We start from the raw sequence: 18813 nt of genomic DNA, 5'->3' as shown, positions 1-18813 counted from the left end.
CCTAACCTGTTCTCAACTCAGGCTCGCAAAATGAAAATTCACCCACACAGAGAAGCCTGGCTGGCTTCACTGTTGAAGCACTGAAAAAAATAAAAAAAAATATATGTGGCAGAGCAGAATTTAGATGCTTGTTCAACAGGCTGTACAGTTTGGATGGCTAAAACAGAAACAGTCTCTTACATGCATTAGCTAACATTAACTATTGGTGAAAGGAACACTCTGCTCAGCCTTCATCCTTCATGTTATGTCTGATATCCCTTGCTATCCATCACAGCACTTTACACCGTCTGCATCTTCACTTCTCTCTTTCCTCTTAGCATGTAGCTTCTTTCCTATTAAACATCCACAGTCAGCTCTTCTCTTGCTTATTCTCTGGACAGTGTTTCTTTTGCTCTCAGTGTCATTTTAATTATCTCTCTCTGTGTTTTAATAAAGCATCTGCTAGTTCCTATTTTATACTGCTGCCTTGCAGTCGGAAGGGACAAAGCGGAAGACAAATATAGAGAGAGAGCAGAGAACAATTTCAAAATATCTACTAATACAATGTGGGGGGCTGGTTATGACACAGAACAGTATGTTTGGATGGCTTTTTTATTCAGACATAAAAAGGTAACACAATAACTGTGTCTCAGTCTGACTGTTTTGAAAAAGCAACGGCTCTATAGCTTTAAGTCTTAAGTCTTCAATTACACTACACTATCTATAGCATAAAGCATATACTCTGTGTGTGTGTGTGTGTGTGTGTGTGTGTAAGTGAAATTTATGTTTTTGGAGTTACAAAACTTTACTTTATATCTGTAATGACAGAGTACAACGCCGACACTAGTAGGCACTAAGGGGTCTGCGATATTGACATAAAAATGATCTCTATATTTTCAGGGGGTTGGTTGGTAATGATATATTTTGCATCCTTCAATGCGTTTGTAAAAGCCTAATATTCTACTAGCTCGCTCTAACTAATAGGATATTAATTGTCGCTCATGACATTAATGGAAATAGGTCTTACTCATTTACTTAAAACCGAAGCATTCAAGTAAAAACAATGAAATCAAGTACTACTGATATCAAACAGGGCATGTAAGAGTAAACCCTTCAATGTACTGCATGCATGATGCAATGAATGTGCAGACAAGGTGTTTTTAATTGTTTTTTGCAGAGTGAGTGACGTTGTTAATTAAGATATTATGGCTTCATACATATCGCATACCCCTACTAGGCACGTTGTGGGAACGTGTGCAACCCCATGGTGATAATTGGCCTACACTGTGCCTTTTTATACTGCCTGGTAAGTATGGTGACATTGCTGGTACCTGGATATCTACTGTTTTGTGAATGTAAAAGGCTGACGAATGAAATGACTGGCCATGCTTATTACAGTACTGCGACAGCCACAGATACTGTTGGACGGACGGGGGTGGACTTTTTCATTTTTGGGTAAGAGCATTGAATTAATTGATTGCTGTGGCGATGTAAAGAGAATTTCAACAAATATAACAAAACATCGCTTTTGAAATGAATTGCCTACCCCAATCATGTGAAAGAAAATTGATATTTTATTTTATACTAAATCTATGAACTCATAATAAAAGACTATGTGATAATTAAAATCAGTAGTTGAGGTCCTAGTCTTTCCATGTGCTGGGGTCACCTTAACAAACTTCATTACGAGTGTCACCATAAGACAATTGCTGACTAGAGACATATGCTTTCAGCTGAGGAGGAGGACATCATCTCTGTATCTCTGTTGGATTATCTGCTGTCCACTAGCAGTCTGTTTTCACTGTGGGGTATGTCGTGTCTGTGCTCTGTTGTCGTGTCTGCGCTCTGAAGCTGCAAGCACAAGGCTAAATTGGCCGTCTGAATGCAGAAACAAAGTCCATGTTTGGTATGTTTGGTAACATAGTCGGAGATGAAGAAAGAGGGAGGAAGAAGCCCTTCTATGTGCGCACATTTCATGTAGAAGCACGCTCAAAGTTGAGCAGAACGTGGCATAATCCCACTTCTAGCACTTGACTTAGTGGATGACAGACACACAATCTCCTCTTAAGAAAGTGTTAACCTTTCTGGCTGTGAAAGAAAATATTTCAAACATATTGTGGAAGAAATAGCAGATTGCAGATTCAGAAGAGCCTGATTTTCAATCACCATGATTATTAAAACCTTCTGACATGCATATACATGTGACAACGTATCTGTTTATGTATGTGTGGCAATAAAAAAAAGAAGTTTATGGTTGACTTTCACTTCTTCATTTCCCCATCCCTGCTTTGCTTCCTCTGTCCCTCCCACACATCATTCCTTTCTCTCCTCATCTTCTGCGCTTCCTAATCATCTTTCACACATTGAAATGCTTTATTCTGTATTAGTATGATGTTTGGTCCCTCCATGGCAGCCAGGTGTCTATTTATGGACTGTACCAATGACAGGAACGACAAGGGGGGGAGGGGAGCCAGTGACTCATGAAATAGGGAAGGATTATAAAGCAGAATAGCCTCCATTTAGAGAAATTAGTCCTTTGTGGCGATCTGTTGTTCTGTTCTTTCACGCCAGTGAAGACAACAAGGAGGACAGCGATATCTAAAGCCAGCATGTGCGTTTTGAAAGAAAGACACACTGCATAACAACATAAAAGGCTGTGATTAGACTGTGGATGAGTCAGTCTTGTAGGAGCACGGGTTCTCTTCATACAGAGACTCTTAACCCAGCCACTCTGTCCACGCTCGAGTCTGAGGCATGTCATCTGTAAAAACCTATACCCAAAAAAAGCTACTTTGAGACTAAAATCAGCAGCTGCCTGCCATGCCACCTACCTATGTGATATATGTGCCTCCTACCTCAGCAGAAACCTAAGCAGCAAGTGCAGCGTCACTAAAGCAGTAGCAGAGGATGGACGCCCAGATACAAAGTTACTGTAACGGGACGTAGTTGTAAATCAAAGAACAAAATAAGCACTAAAGAGCACAGGACATACACAACACTGAAAAAGTTTGCGAATTATTGAGATTTGGACTAAATAAACCTGAAGGAGTCAACCTTACAAGTGAAAAGTCAAATGTGCTGAATATTCAAAATGTTTATTTAAAACATGCACCAATATATGATTGATTGATGAATTAGTTTGTTTATAAAATGTCAGAAAATAGTGAAACTTTTCCTGGAGCCAAAGTTGACCTCTTCAGATACCTTGTTTTGTCCAACCAACAGTCCAAAACCCAAAAGATATAAATTTTTCAATAATATTACACAAAAAAGCAACAAAATTTCACTCTGTGGAAGCTAGAACCAGTAAATGTTTTTGCTTAATAAATGAAACGATAAATCGATTACCTAAATAGTTGCTGATAAACTTCCTGTCTAGCCAGCTAATTGTTCCCGTTTAAGTTGAGACTAAACAGAATCCATAATTGGGACTACTCACCCATGAAAATGGTGATGATTCAATCTGAAACTGCGTTCAAACCACAAGAGAGCGGTACAAACTTCACACACACCCTTCTCTAAGATTTCTAGGCTCTACATACTGCAGACAGGCATGAGCAACTACTGGAGGAAAATAGAAAACTAATTGCCCTGGGAGTGCACTACAGAGCATAATTATGCTATTAGGCAGATGTTTGTCTTCTGTCTTAGTCTGGCTGTTAACTGTTAGCCATCACTATCTCATTATGGACTCACAGATCATGACAGAAATCAATATAAGACAGAGGGAGCACGCACACACACTTCAAATGATGCAGCAGCTGGTGAGCTTCTTCGGTGCTGTTTAACCACACCAACCAACACACACACGAATAAACCAGTGTGTGGCTGTAAACCAAGTGGCTGAGCAAGCTTGACAAGAACAAGTAACAAATCAATGAAGTGATGAAGAAGTAGATGCTTGATAAATGCAGGAGAGGGACAAATAGGCAGTGCAGGAGGATGAACGGGACACACCACAGATCGATGGCTTCATGAATAGAGGGAGAGATAAATGGATGGATAGACAGATCAGGGATAAAACAGAATTTGTCACAACCTGAGGGATTGGGCGGAACAATCAATCAAAAAATAAATGAAATTGCATAGGCATAATGCAATTTTCAAATTGCATGAGGTGCAATATTTGTTGAAAGTGATGTGTGCATCAAAATACCATTTTAAATGAAATAACATTGTGCTGCAGAGATGTCCTGGCCTACACATCATATTCTAGACACTTCAGAAAACATCTTTGTTTGGTACAGATCCCGGCAAAAACATCATTCATTTGAATATGTTTTTCAGTGAAAATGAGAATAATGATGTAAAAATGATCATTCCACCTAGTATCACAAATCATATCGCAATATCAATCAAAACAATTGCAATTAGATCTTTTTTTTCCAAAATCATTCAGCCCTGCTGAGGGACGTATGATTTAAGAGGAGTGAGACAGTATGGTCAGAGGACCTTCCAGGCTCTGGCAAACACATGAGAAAAGGAAAGACACTGAGAAAAACACACACACACACACACACACACACCTCTGTGATCAAAACAGGCTGGAGATACAGATCTAACCAGTGTGTTTAGTAGCCTATCTGTGGCTCACTGAGCTTTTCACCAATGCACAGCTCTGATGGAGCAAAGTCCGTGCCAAGAAGTGACGGAGAATGTGTCATTGTGTGACAGAGTGTGTGTGTGTGTTCAATGTCTGGTTTGACAAAACCTGTTCCTGTGAGCTAGCTAAAGTTGACGGTTTGTTCCTTCTGAATTTACACCCACGCCTCTGTCTTAAAAATAAGCTTGTGTGTGTGTGTGAGAGAGAAAGTTTGACTCCTCCTTTTAAAGACTTCTTCCAACACAAGCAGGTCTCCTTTGAGTTTACATTCCTAATCCTTGTTGTAGGCTAAGTGTCCTCGCATGTCCTCAGAGGGTAACTACAAAACACCAGAGGCAAGACACACCATACACATACAACTTCACATGGATGAATACAAAAAAAAAAAAAAACACCACAGGCAAAAAATCAGCACTATCAAAACACAGAATGTCTTCCAGCGCTCAGTAGTGAAGTGAGAACGTACCCGTCTAGGAAAGCTGGCAGAAAGCTGGTGGAGAGAGAACTGACGCAAGTCCAAGTAAGAGCGAATTAGGGGGACACCCACGTCCACTCATACACATCCCTCCCTGCTGATTACCTCATTTCCCATTACACATACACTTTGGAACCTTCTTTCTTTCCAGGAAGCGAGTGGGTCAGTAAGACTAAAGGCTTCAATGGAAGGAAGAAAGGAAGCAGAGAGAGAGAGAGAGAGAGAGACGCAGTGGGTGGTTTTGCGAGTGACAGAGCTGCCCCAGCTGCTTTTTCCTGTGGTACAGGGTGCAAGCTGCCGCAAACAACTGGTTAGGCTGATAATCACAATGACACCAACGATACTAAGCGCTCAACAAATTAAAGCTACAGGGAGATGAAGTGTTGTAAAGTAGATCAAACAAGCAGAAATTATCCTAGTAGCTAAAGTTTCCTCTGCTGACTCAACTCTTGTACAGACACACCCAAACCACTGATAAAATGTTTAACCACACTAACCAATGTCAGAACCAGAGACTGTAGCAACATGCTGCCCTCCACCCAAAATCACCAAACTAGGTCAGTTGTCAACGGTCAACAAGCTGGACAACCTTGTTTCAACTTAAATAAAAGCAAAAGCCGTAAAGGAACTATTTTGAGGAGCAGTGGGATTTCCAAGTAGAAGAAGAAGACATGCTTTATTAATCCCTCTGGGGAAAGTTACAGTGAAAGCAGGGTTATGTAACAGTGGTCATAAAGGACAGAGCGTCATGCATGCCCAGAGCTCACAGCTTGACCTGACCTCCTGTTTACCGGCCGTGCTAAGAGCTGTGTACACACCGTTTGTCCATTCCTATGACTTCAGCACTTTGTTTTCACACCTCTCTTTAGTTTATATCACATCTTTTTCATGCCGCCCGTTACGATCTTCTTTATTTGGACTCTCTGGGCCTGCGATGAACCCTGTTGCATCATCACCTCCCACCTTGCTCTGCCCCCAAGGTCTTCTTCAATAGCAGGTTGCGTGTCACTCGGAGGAAGAGGGGTTCCGATTTTCTGCTTCTGTTTTCTCTCGCGTTGGCACATACACAAACATAGCAGAGGGCTGCCTGCAACCGAGTAGACATGACAACAGAGTCTGTGGTGTTTTGCTGCTGAGGAAGACAGATAGAGAGATCTGACAGGGAGGAATCCTCTTATAGCAGCCTACGCTCTATTCTCCGTTGCCTCTAAGCCAGTGATGCATCTTCGTCCCTACTCTCACAACCTCCAATTCCCCGTCTTCCTGCAGCAACACTGCTTGAAGAGACCACTGATTAACATCGCAGATTGTTTTAATTTTAACACTCTCTTTTATCTCGCCTTCTTCTCTTAGCTTTTTAATCGCAAATCGAATCGTAATTGCAATATTTGGCAGAAAAATCGCAATTACATTTTTCCCCCAAATCGTTCAGCCCTAATACAAAAATATACTTTTGCTGAGAAAATCAACATCTTTATTTCCCCTATAGTGTGCTCGTGTGTGCGGAATTAAATGAAAGGGGAATCGACTGCAACTGTTTGCTCTCATTGCTCAAATTGTCCGGATATTTCATGAAACCGCAGGCAATACTGTGATGCTGGATGACAGCAGAGCCCACACGATCTTCTTGCTCCATGGCTTGCCGGGCTTCACTGTCAACAAGCTTTAGGAGGCCTGAGACACTAGCAGCCAGGGATGCCACACATTAGCAAGCATATCAAACATGCGCACACACGCGCACACACACACACGCTAATTACACAACTTTAACAGTGCCCACACAACAAACCCGTTTATTGGTAAGGACACACCTCTCCCTAATAACAAAGGCAAACACACACACACACACACACGCAGAGCATCGAGAGCAAAGGACAACTTATAAACTAAGCCACAAACAGTATCTTATTCAAACAATAGCTGGCGCACCACCAGAGGTATTAGACTCCTGTGAAGAATGAAAAACAAAACATATTTAAACTTTTGGTGAAGGAGTTCATATTTCATACATCAGGACTGGCATGGTGCTCTTAGACAGAAGACCCCTGAACTGGCTGAGTGGTACGGCGGAAAAACTGCATCACATGACGGCTATTAGAAAAATCCTAACAACGCATTATCTATCTAACATAGCATTCTGCAGGATCTTCCCTGCCCTGCACACACACACACACACACACACACACACACACACACACACACACACACACACACACACACACACACACACACACACACACACACACACACACACACTGGAATCACCTTAATCTTAACAAGTATCTTAACAAGGTCAAACAAGACCGCACACACACACCCATAGTTGTTACTAAACAGGTACAAAGTCTATCTCTGCGACAAATGTGACAATCCACGAACTTAGCAAAACAGTTGCAATGAAAAGCTCGTTAGCTTAACACATTGGGATTCAGCCTTTCCTTCTTGCCTGCTGTTTTATTTCATGTGATCTAACGTTAGCTACGCTGATTTAATTAGTAAGGATGCCTGTCCCCTATAGCAATGCTAACCAGCCACAATGACAACCGGTAAGTTAACGTAGTAAACACAGTTTGCGTTTAAAAAAACGTGCAATTCTGTCTCAGCTGTAAACAGTAGCTTTCCCCGCCATATAATTCAGTGTAGCTGTTAACCAGTATCTTCCAGATACTGTAAAGTAATCCCCTCCCGTCACACTCTCTCTATCTCGGCTTGCTGAATGACTTCGAGCTGTCACCACGGTTGCTTACAGATTAGCTTGCTAGTTAGCTAGCTTGGCTAAGGCGCGACATCAAGTAAATTAGAGGAAGTTATTATTTACTTACTGGCATGCTATCTGTCAATTTCCTGGTATCGCTGTCCTCTATCGTTTCGACAAGACGAGTGATCGGCTACCTACCACTCCGTAAATCTCCTCATAATTCATCTACATCAGCCCCTTCCATCTTCATTACTTTCTCCACTCAGACTACCTTAGACAAGGGGACTCGGTCTCCGCGGAGTGACAGGCGTCTGAGCCAATGCGTGAGCAGTATATAATCAAACTGCCGCACCCCCAAACGCAGCTTCCAATCAAATGAGACGCTGGGCTGTATGTTAATAATTTCTATGGTGAAGTTAGGTTGTCGCTGTCAGTCACTGCTCTTTGACAGAGAGATGCTTGATCAATCACATTAATAAGTAAGTCATAGACAGTTGGTGTATGATTGCATTGTAAGAATACTTTATTATACTGCAGCATTTCCATTTACAGTTGAATTTCCTTTGTTTCTTTTAATTAAAAACTATTCACATTTTAATTATGAACATGATCAGTTTTTAACCATTTGTTAACAGGGGATCTAATTAGTCATGAAGGACATCATTAGTAAAGGTTGCCTATATAAGCAGTTCTTTGTTTTATTAAATTTGAGCAATCTACTTGTCTAATTTCCCACACTTTTTCATTTAGAGATGAACAACTTGGTCTCAGGTTGTACCCGCCACATCCTGCACACTTCATGCCAAATTAATCTTTAAAGCTTAAAGTGAAAGCAGTACTCTAAAACTATCTCCCTCAGATAAATAATGCATGACCACTTGACAGTGACCTCTGGAGCAATGGGTTTTCCAAAATTAATTATCAAGATGGCATTTGACCATGTGTTTATTTGCTTTCATGTTAATAGCAGATGGGAAGCTGGGGTTTTAATCAGTTAATAAATTCCGGGGCTTCTGTGGATATTAAGCAGAAAATCCCCCTCTGAATGTTACAATAACAAAACACTACGTGCACAGTCATAACAAACCTTCGGTCCAATTCCCATTGCTGCTATAGGAAACTGTGCCCAGTCCTCTACTGTATTATAGAAGAAATGTATTATGCATGGCAGTTCACAAACAGAATACTGCATTTGGCACTCCTGAAACTCCTGAAAGGACAGTCTTTCCTTGTGTAAAATTTTGCAGAATATTAATCAGGTACATTCTTAAAAAAAATATATATAGAACGACATTTATTATTTTGATACTTAATTCTGGGATTTAGGGATTCTTTATGTAGTTTAGTGCAATTTCTGAGTAACAGACTGAATCTGAGGACTATAAATTGAAGAGCTGTTGTAAAGTGAGCCTGCAATGCCCCCTAATGTTAGCTGGCACAATTACACCCATCCAGGTAAATAAGTTACAAAAGTCTTTACCAGACAGTACACGAACAGATGAGCCATAACATTATGACCACTGACAGCCAGAGGGCTGTTTCACAAAGCCAAGATAGCTCATTAAGCCGGGATTTTCCAGTTGTCCTGGCTGAATTAAGCCTTGACTTGGTTTCATGAAAGCAGTGGCACATAAATTACCATGGTGATGTATTCTGTGCAACCAGGCTTAATCCTGGTGCCTTATCTGTTCAGACAGTGGTCACTCCGATCAGAAAGCAATGTGTTTTTTCAGTTATTCTGTTTTCTTATCTATGTGTTTTGAGTAATTTTTATGAGCCTGCATTACAATACCAAAGGTAGCCTACATACCGGCAATATGTAGGCTACATATTTTATTTATTTCACTTAAGTAAAGCCAGTATGTATCGCTTCATTACAATATACTGTATGGCATTGAAAGGATTTTCTCACATATTCATTACCTTCCCTGGCCACGGAAGAATATGCTACATTACAGAAGAATTCTACCAAATTGCAGGTAACATGAATTACATATTACAAAAACAATTAAGCTACATTTTGCATTCTCAGGTGAATTCTCTTGCACTCCTTGCATGGCTTTGCAGATGGACTAGGACAATGCTGCAATATTTCCTGATAACATCAATGACTGGTCAGAGATGACATGTCATTATTTTTTAGGTAGATCAATTGCTTTTCGATGTACAGTATTTTTTAACAATAAAGGAGCATTTGTTCCTATCCATGTGTATATATTTTATTTGGCATCGGTGGCACAAAGTTTGTGGTTATTAGGTTTTATAGTTGTATAATCATTCCAAGTTATAGTACCAGTTCACTGGACCAAGTATATAGTGTACTGTTCATTCATGAAACAACAGGGAGAGGACACCACAATGTTTTGAACTTTTTATTTTTCCAGGGAGCACTCATCTAGAAAGAGAAAAAAAAGAAAAATGTTTAATACATTGTGTGACAGTCATGCTTCCAGTGTGCATTGAAATTATCACTTCTCTTTCAAGTTTCTAGATTTCCAAGTCAGTTTCCTCAGAATCTCTTTTTATCTGCATATCTAGGTACAAGTCTGATTGGGGTTTTGGATGAATTTTTTAAAAGTGTGTATTGTACAGACATATGACAGTTTGTAAAACACATATCAATTATCACAGCAGGAACTTATGAGAAGCCACCTAGGCCAAAATTGAATACTTCGCTTGCACATACATACATACATACAGTACAAACTGTCATGCACATACATACACACACACACACACACATACACTGTCTGAACATACATACACATACACTGTCTGAACATACATACACATACACTAGCACATAAATACTGTCATTCGTAAGTATGCACTTTTATCCCCCGCCAAAAATGTTTAGTAACATGTCATGACTGTGATTTGAACCTGAAACGTAATGCATGAAAAACAATCTCACAGCCACTGAACCACCAAATGAGAAGAGTTAATCTGCCAGTAATAAACCTTTACCCATTTTGCTGTCAGCACATTACATTGGCATTTACTGATTTAGTTGATGCTTTTATTTGATCAGCTCCCCATCTGTGAGTGGCAGATTCTCCTCACTCACTACAGTGGGCTGTCACAGGAGGTATAGTTGGTCTTTCTGGAACTGAAAATACAGTATTTCCCTCTTCTCAGGGTTAACAAAGTCAGTTGCCAGTAAACCCGCTTTCTGGACTACATCTGCCTAGAGCATCTTCACCTCCACAGAAGCAGCTCCTGTGGAGCTGAGAGGCTGACCTATTAATGTTGAAAGGTCTCCTTACAAGGGTACAGTTTAGGTTACATTCATCTGAAAATATAAAGACACTGAACATCATTAATAATTTGGCAATCACACAGAAATAAGAGTTAGATAGCTAACATCGTTTCAACAACTTATCAAACGGGCAAAAACTTTCCTTTTCCATGTGCATTTAGTCACTTGGCAGTCACTTTTATCTCCCCAAAAATTAATTCATGTCCCCATAATCCCCAGACCTTCTACATTAAGAGCAATGACACAGGAACTGATCGCGGGTCTCTCACGGCAAAGGAAAGAACATTAACCACTGTACTACAGATCCCACCCTCACACCCCTCAAACATATATAAATACTCTTACTCACACATACATACATACTCACCTCGCGCATATATACATACTCAGTTTGCACACAGATACATACTCACCTTACGCATACATACATACGAATATCAGAATGTATTTATGTTTAAGCATGTACAGCATCTCACAAAAGTGAGACCCCTCACATTTTAGTAAATATTTGAGAATATCTTTTCATGTGACAACACTGAAGAAATGACACTTTGCTGCAATGTAAAGTGGTGAGTGTGCAGCTTGTATAACAGTGTAAATTTGAGAACACCCCTAAGTGAAAATGCCCAAATTGGCCCAAGTTAGCCATTTTCCCTCCCAGGTGTCATGTGAATTGTTAGTGTTACAAGGTCTCAGGTGTGAATGGGGAGCAGGTGTGTTAAATTTGGTTTTATCGCTCTCACACTCCCTCATACTGGTCACTGGAAGGTTCAACATGGCACCTCTTGGCAAATAACTCTGAGGCTCTAAAAAAGAAAGAAAGACCCTGAAACTGAGCTGCAGCACCATCGCCAAGACCATACAGCGGTTCAACAGTACAAGTTCCACTCAGAACAGGCCTCACCATGGTCGACCAAAGAAGTTAAGTGCACGTGCTCAGCGTCATATCCAGAGGTTATCTTTGGGAAGTGCTGCCAGCATTACTGCAGAGATTGAAGGGCTGACCGTGTCATGGTCCTGTTACAAATATATGATACAGTATTTTCAATGAACACCAAATCCCTGACTTTATCTATCCATATGAACAAGAATATTTCTACAAAATTGACATAGGCCTTTCTCCTGCCTCTCTCTCTCCTTCTGACTAGGCCAATAATATACTGTACAGCCAATATTTTCATTTCACTCTTTTCCTGAGTGACATTAACGTTCACCGCTCAATTTAAAGTGTACATCTGTTAATTTGTGAAATTAATAAGAAGCCTAACTCTTTCAATGGTAACGTTATAATGACAGTTTCAGTTAACAGCAGTGATATTTCCAGTTTATGCGTTCAGTCTGTCTGCTATTGCCTGCCAAGCTTAATCTTGCTGCCGCGTATCTTTCTTTTTTTAAATTATGTGCCTTTATTCCTCATAAACCTTCTTTATTCACGGTTACTCGCTGTTTTTAAAGTATGCTGCACGTCAGAATGCACTGTCCACACTAGGTCAAGCCTGAGTCTTTCTGTTATCCTGGATTTCTAAATTCTGCTTTTGTGAAACAGCCCTCATTTGAAGTGAATAACACTGATTATCTCATTACCATGGCACCTGTCAGTTGGTGTAATGTATTGGTTTAACATATTAGGAAGGGTCTGGGTATCACTGTTCATTTGTAATTCAAAAACAAACAAAAAAAAATGTTATTTGTTTAAAAACAAAATAGGCCTAACCATTTTTGGTGTCAGGCCCTTTTATCGTTTTTTGAACATTCAGCTCAATCTTTGCCACCCCACATCATTACTGACCCACCGCCAAACCAGTCAGGCTTGAGGATGATGCAGGCAGCAGAACGTTCTCCACGGCGTCTCCAGACTCTGTCACGTCTGTCACATGTGCTCAGTGTGAACCTGCTTTCATCTGTGAAGAGCACAGGGCGCCAGTGGCGAATTTGCCAATCTTGGTGTTCTCTGGCAAACGTCCTGCACGGTGTTGGGCTGTAAGCACAACCCCCACCTGTGGACGTCGGGCCCTCATACCACGCTCATGGAGTCCGTTTCTGACCGTTTGAGCAGACACATGCACATTTGTGGCCTGCTGGAGGTCATTTTGCAGGGCTCTGGAAGTGTTCCTCCTGCTCCTCCTTGCACAAAGGCGGAGGTAGCGTTCCTGCTGCTTTGTTGTTGCCTTCCTACGGCCTCCTCCACATCTCCTGATGTACTGGCCTGTCTCCTGGTAGCGCCTCCATGCTCTGGACACTACGCTGACCCAGCAAATCTTCTTGCCACAGCTCACATTGATGTGCCATCCTGGATGAGCTGCACTACCTGAGCCACTTGTGTGGGTTGTAGACTCCATCTCATGCTACCACTAGAGTGAAAGCACCGCCAGCATTCAAGTGACCAAAACATCAGCCAGGAAGCATAGGAACTGAGAAGTGGTCTGTGGTCACCACCTGCAGAACCACTCCTTTATTGGGGGTGTCTTGCTAATTGCCTATAATTTCCACCTGTTGTCTATTCCATTTGCACAACAGCATGTGAAATTGATTGTCAATCAGTGTTGCTTCCTAAGTGGACAGTTTGATCACAGGAGTGTGATTGACTTGGAGTTACATTGTGAAGTTTAAGTGAAGTCTTTTATTTTTTTGAGCAGTGTATTAGCACAGTGGCATCCTGCCTCTACATCTGTCCACTGCAGAGGCAGTATCCACAAACTGGAGAAGTAATTGGTATAAATGAAGTGTTTTAGTATAATGTTATACAACTGAGAAAAAAATATAATGTTAATACATATTTAGGTTGCACTTTATTTGGATAGTCTGCCTACAGATAATTTATAGACTATTTGTAAAATTTCAAATTCAATTTTCTTATTATTTGAGATAAAATTATTTGTCTATTTTCACAAATAAAACCGTGTTATGATCATAATACAACACTGTGGCTAAGGTTTAAGGCTAAGTTCTTTAATCTCTTAGAAACAAACACCTATTTCTGTGAAAAATGCCTAAAATAACATATCCAAAATGAATCAAGAATAACCCCTCAACCATTAGGCATACCCTGGGGCCTAAGCCTACCTGTCTTTCAATCCAAGTGATGTCCCTGGTTTGATTTGATAACATCAATATAATCAATAACACACTAAGCAAGTTAAGTACATAGTGGACGTAGTTTGCATGTTGGTTTACTAAAGGAAGTACCTGAATCGAGATACAGCACGTGTTTAGCGGCTTCTCTTTACTCTGCTTCTGATTGGCTAGTAGTCCATAACTAGGTACCGGGCATGTACAACTCCCAACAAAGATCTTGTAGAAGTGAGATGCATCACTCCATGGCTAAAACGGAGCGTTCAACACACAGGGTGAAAAGACATGCTGCAGCAATGTGCAGTATGACAAAAAACAAACAAGTGGCAAACTTCCGGTCTCCGGGCTGAAGCCAACACGGATGTAGCTGAAACTACAATTAATCGAATGTCCATTTGAGGCTGGCTGCAGAAGGGAGTCAATCTCCATTGCCTCCTGTGTTAAAATGCCCAACTTTATAGCAGAATAAAACATGTTTATAGCCTGGTTTAAAAAATGGTTTTAGTGTATATAGCTTAATTCCCCCTTCATGTCTGCGTTTGGGTCCAATCCCCATTACCTCTGCAAGCCCATACAATTTTTTATTTTGGATTACTTGGACTCAGCCACTCTCTGTAAGTGTGCTCACTTTTGGTTTATTAAATCATTGAACTGTACCTGTCCAGCCTTTGTGTCCTGCATTTGGGTCCTAAACCTCGTTCATGCATCACCCACCCTAATGAAATCATTTGTTTTATTGCACTTTGTCCATTAGTATATTATTTTGGTTGCATGTCACAATTGAGAAAACACCACAATTAAAGATTAAGTGCCCCAGGATGTAATTGTTTATTGTCAACAGTTCAGCTCTGTTTTCAAGCACTGTAACCTGTAGGGAACCTGCATTTTCAGTTTAATACTTACATATTGCAAACCAAAAGGAGAGAACATAATCAAACAGTTGTATTTGTAAACGTAAATAGTTTTATTTATTGGACATTATCAGCCCCAATGCCACAGCTCTTTATTCTGGATTTGCTGTACCTAGCTGACCGTGTTCTCACGAACAACGGCTCACTTTACCGTACACTGTTTCCGTGTATGTCTCTAACTGAAACACTTTCTGTGTCAATAAAGAAGGAAGACATGGGTGGTAGTGTTTTCAAAAAGAGTTGCTAAACGCCTTAGTTCACTGATCACTTCACTGAAGGAAGCCATCTCAGTTGTGAGAGGCCCCCCTCATTTGCATAATGAGGCACAAATGCGTACTACAATGTAAAAAGGGGAGACAAAATTAAATACCTTTTGGGGAAATAAATAGGGTATATGTGTATATTCTAAATTTCAGCATACATATGAAGAAAGAAATGTGTAAAGAGTTTAAAGTATGTTTACCTCCACTCAATAAAGTTACTGCTTTAACCGAAACATAAAATACGAGGTAAATCACTCAAAATAACACAGCAGACCTTCTTGTGTTTTTGAAAGAGCACCAGGGTGTTCTCTTTCATTCTGTGTGACTTTGCATAAGATTCACTGTGTGAGATGATTATATGGAGACATCAGTCTGCTAGATACAGAAAATATACTGGTGCTTTTATAAAGGGAGCAGTACTGCCACTAGGTGATGTGTGTCTTACTTTTGCTTCTGCACTGGTGAAGGTAATCAGCCATCTGACACATTCTGTGTTGTTTCCTGTATAAATGGTGGAATACACACAAACATGCTTTACAGACCAAGGAAATGAAGCAGATCACTGAGCACAAATACAGCTTGCGGAGCATTTTGTGGTCAATCATTATATGGCACATCTGGATCATTCTAAGAAACTATTGTCTGCATGATAAGTACTATAATCAGATGATGATAATAACACTATGTTTGATAAGTTTTCTGTTGATTTTATGTTTAGTTTTTGAATTGTAGTTACTGGTAAATTAGATTTACCAATACATTTTTGCAAGGTAACTGTTAGGATTTGGTTTTGTGCTGTTGCTTTTCCTGTGTTTATTTGATATTGTCATGGTTTGGAGTTTTGTAGTCTAGTTTATTATTTTATTCATTCACTTTAAGTTTTCTTAGTAACTGTCTTTTTGCTCATCGTAGTTCTTAGTCCTGTGCTTAAGTTCATGTTTAGTATTTTCCTGATCTGTGTACTTCTGTGTTTTATCATTATGGTCTGTCTTAGTCCTTAGTCTTATATCTCCATGTTTTAGTGTAGTCTTGTCTCCTGTTTGGTCCCGTCTCTGTCCTGATTTTGCTGTCTTTCCATGTTTTGTGTTTTACTTTGGTAGATCTGTCCTTGTGTGTTCCTGTGAACTTTACTTCCTGTTTTATTTTGGTAATCTTCAGTACCTGGTGTCCTTGTCTAGCTTAGTTTGATTACCTGATGTATCTCAGCTGCGCTTCCCTCCCTGCTTTTTACCAGTATAGGCTATATATTGTCCTCAGTTGTCTTCAGTCTTTATCACATCCTTGTGTTGTCTGTGTTGACTGTTCCGTCCTGTACCTGTGGATTAATCTGTGGTTTGTACCTTATTCCTTTGTTTTGGATTTTTCCCTATGGATTATGTTTTTTGTTTGGAGTAATTTTTGTTTGGACAATTGCCACTGAGCTCCCAGTGTAAGCCTGTTTAGTTTTGTTAATAAATCTTTGTTGGACTGCAATTCCCTCACCTCTGTCTGCATTTGGGTCCACCCCTGTTTCCTGCCGCTGCACTCTACTACCCATGACAGTAACAGTGTTTAGAGTGGTGACTTATTTGCATATAAGGTGTCACAAACAATAAAACTAGTTAGTTATTGGCCTTTTGATAGCATTTGATGAAGATGATCATGAGCAAGAATTAAACTCAGTCATTGCATATCAGTGTGCATACCAAGGCACAGAAATTGCACACTGCAAGCTTACAGCATTGTACAAGAATTATATCTTATATCAAAAAGAAATATGTAGATTGTACAGAGCTAATGTATATTTTTGTTAATTAAAAACCTATAAACATTCAGGTAAGCTAATCTTACAGATTCTTGATTTAAACGCCTCTCTATGAGCCATCACTGTGAACTGGCTGGCAACACACTTCAGCCTTAAGGAAGACTAATTCTGCCTTAGGACCACTGCACCTGGAGCGGACTGTGGTCTGTGCACAGAGAAACACAGAAAAATGAGTCCCCATTAGTTGTAAAGATCAACTGAATCGCACATGCACACTGAGGAATGAGAGCCAACCAGTTTTGATGCATGTGATGCGACACAAGTAGACCTCACAGTGCAAGTGCTCAGACAGCTGATTTCCATCAGGTGGCTCATTGGCTCACAGCAAACGTGAAGTCACTTTACTATGTGAGCAAACTTGAACACCAACGTACTTTTGACTCATTTGATTGGCACAACAGCGCCACTCAAATGAGTTCACCTTCCATCTGTATGAGTTTAATCTCCAAATGTTTTGTCGGGGCTGAACTAAGCCAGGTTTGTTTGACAAGTGCAACTGAGACAGGGGCGAAAGAATCTCTATCTCCCTCATTCTCCATTCTTCCTTTTACTTTACTTTACTTTAGCTTGTTGACAGCTGACTTGAACAACATAAGGTCCAGTGCAGCAGACCTGCCCCCCAGTCGGGCAATCACGCCAAGGATGGTGCATTCAGTACCACAGCCTTACTTGGATTAGTAACTGTAATAATATTACAGTAAATCCTTACACTACTAGCTACTGGGAAAATTAGTAAATGTAAAATGAGTAAAGTAATATTAGTAGGCCTACAGTTCCTGCCGAACTCAGCTAACAGTAGACCTAGCTATGAAATTAGTTTTAATTTAATGTTAGAATATTATACTAATAGAAATATTTATACTCCACAGATTTTGTGCAACTATAATAAAGATTTTTATTAACATATTAAACTCAATCAGCAACAGAAAACTACTTCTTTAAAAGAGAAAACTTGAAACAAGATTTAACTGAAAACACAAGACTGAACACTTATTAGTGAAACCTTTTTAACACCCTCCCTCCTCTGAGGGAGTAAACACTAGCCTACAGCTCCACACTGCTGGTCCACTGACCCCATAGGTTTCATTTACACTGGGGACGCTGGGGACATGTCCCCACCACATTTTGAAATGGCTGATTTTGTCCCCATCACTTTTTGAAAGCATTTTTTAAAAACGTTTTGAAAAACAGCTTGCACCAAGAAATGTTAACTAATAAATCAAAATGCTTTGAGAAAGGTTGATTTACACAATAAGTAAACATGCAATGCAATATAGTTTTCCTTCATATAAAAACAGACATTTCCACTGTAAATTGGAGCACACGATGTCTCCAGAATGCAGGAAATTACAAGTTTAATGCTTTAAATCCGCACCCCTAAAGGTCTGGGCCCCTATTTATAAAGCTTCTCAGAATTATTCATAAGAACACTGCTAAGAACTGACTTAAGAGAAAAAAAATTCTTGGCTCAAAGCTGAGCTTAAAAGCCATTTATCAAGCATCATAGTCCTAATTTGAGTGAAGTGTAGGACTAAATCTTAAGTGTCAGTCTTAGTGCTGATTCATGACACTTTGCTGTGCCACAAATCAGATTTTGGATGACTATGTGGCCAAGGACCAATCACTGAATAGATTTTCTTATTAGGGATTTTCTCAGATAAATTCATATTGAATGGTGAAATTCCTAAGAGGAGTTTATATTCAGCACACATTTAACAATAAAGAATTTTCAAGATAATACATTATGAT

General features: G+C 40.0%; 1 protein-coding gene and 1 long non-coding RNA gene across 3 annotated transcripts in view; both read right to left on the bottom strand.

The window, feature by feature from the left end:
• The window catches only part of fam126a (family with sequence similarity 126 member A), a 26518-nt gene extending 18474 nt beyond the window's left edge, over positions 1–8044 (bottom strand). For both annotated transcript variants that reach the window (XM_046058150.1, XM_046058149.1), the window contains exon 1: positions 7880–8044. The gene's annotated coding sequence lies outside the window, so the exon portion shown is untranslated. The remainder of the gene's footprint in view (positions 1–7879) is intronic.
• A 3633-nt stretch (positions 8045–11677) lies between these two features.
• On the bottom strand, positions 11678–12914 carry LOC123976894. Its single transcript, XR_006826448.1, has 3 exons — positions 12729–12914; positions 11919–12031; positions 11678–11820 (listed from the first exon to the last, which is right to left on the bottom strand). It is a non-coding gene; the product is annotated as an uncharacterized LOC123976894 (long non-coding RNA).
• Between the last annotated feature and the right edge of the window lie 5899 nt (positions 12915–18813).

This window comes from Micropterus dolomieu, linkage group LG09, assembly GCF_021292245.1.
Source record: "Micropterus dolomieu isolate WLL.071019.BEF.003 ecotype Adirondacks linkage group LG09, ASM2129224v1, whole genome shotgun sequence".
NCBI lineage: Eukaryota > Metazoa > Chordata > Actinopteri > Centrarchiformes > Centrarchidae > Micropterus > Micropterus dolomieu.
This window is presented reverse-complemented; position numbering and strand designations above follow the sequence as displayed.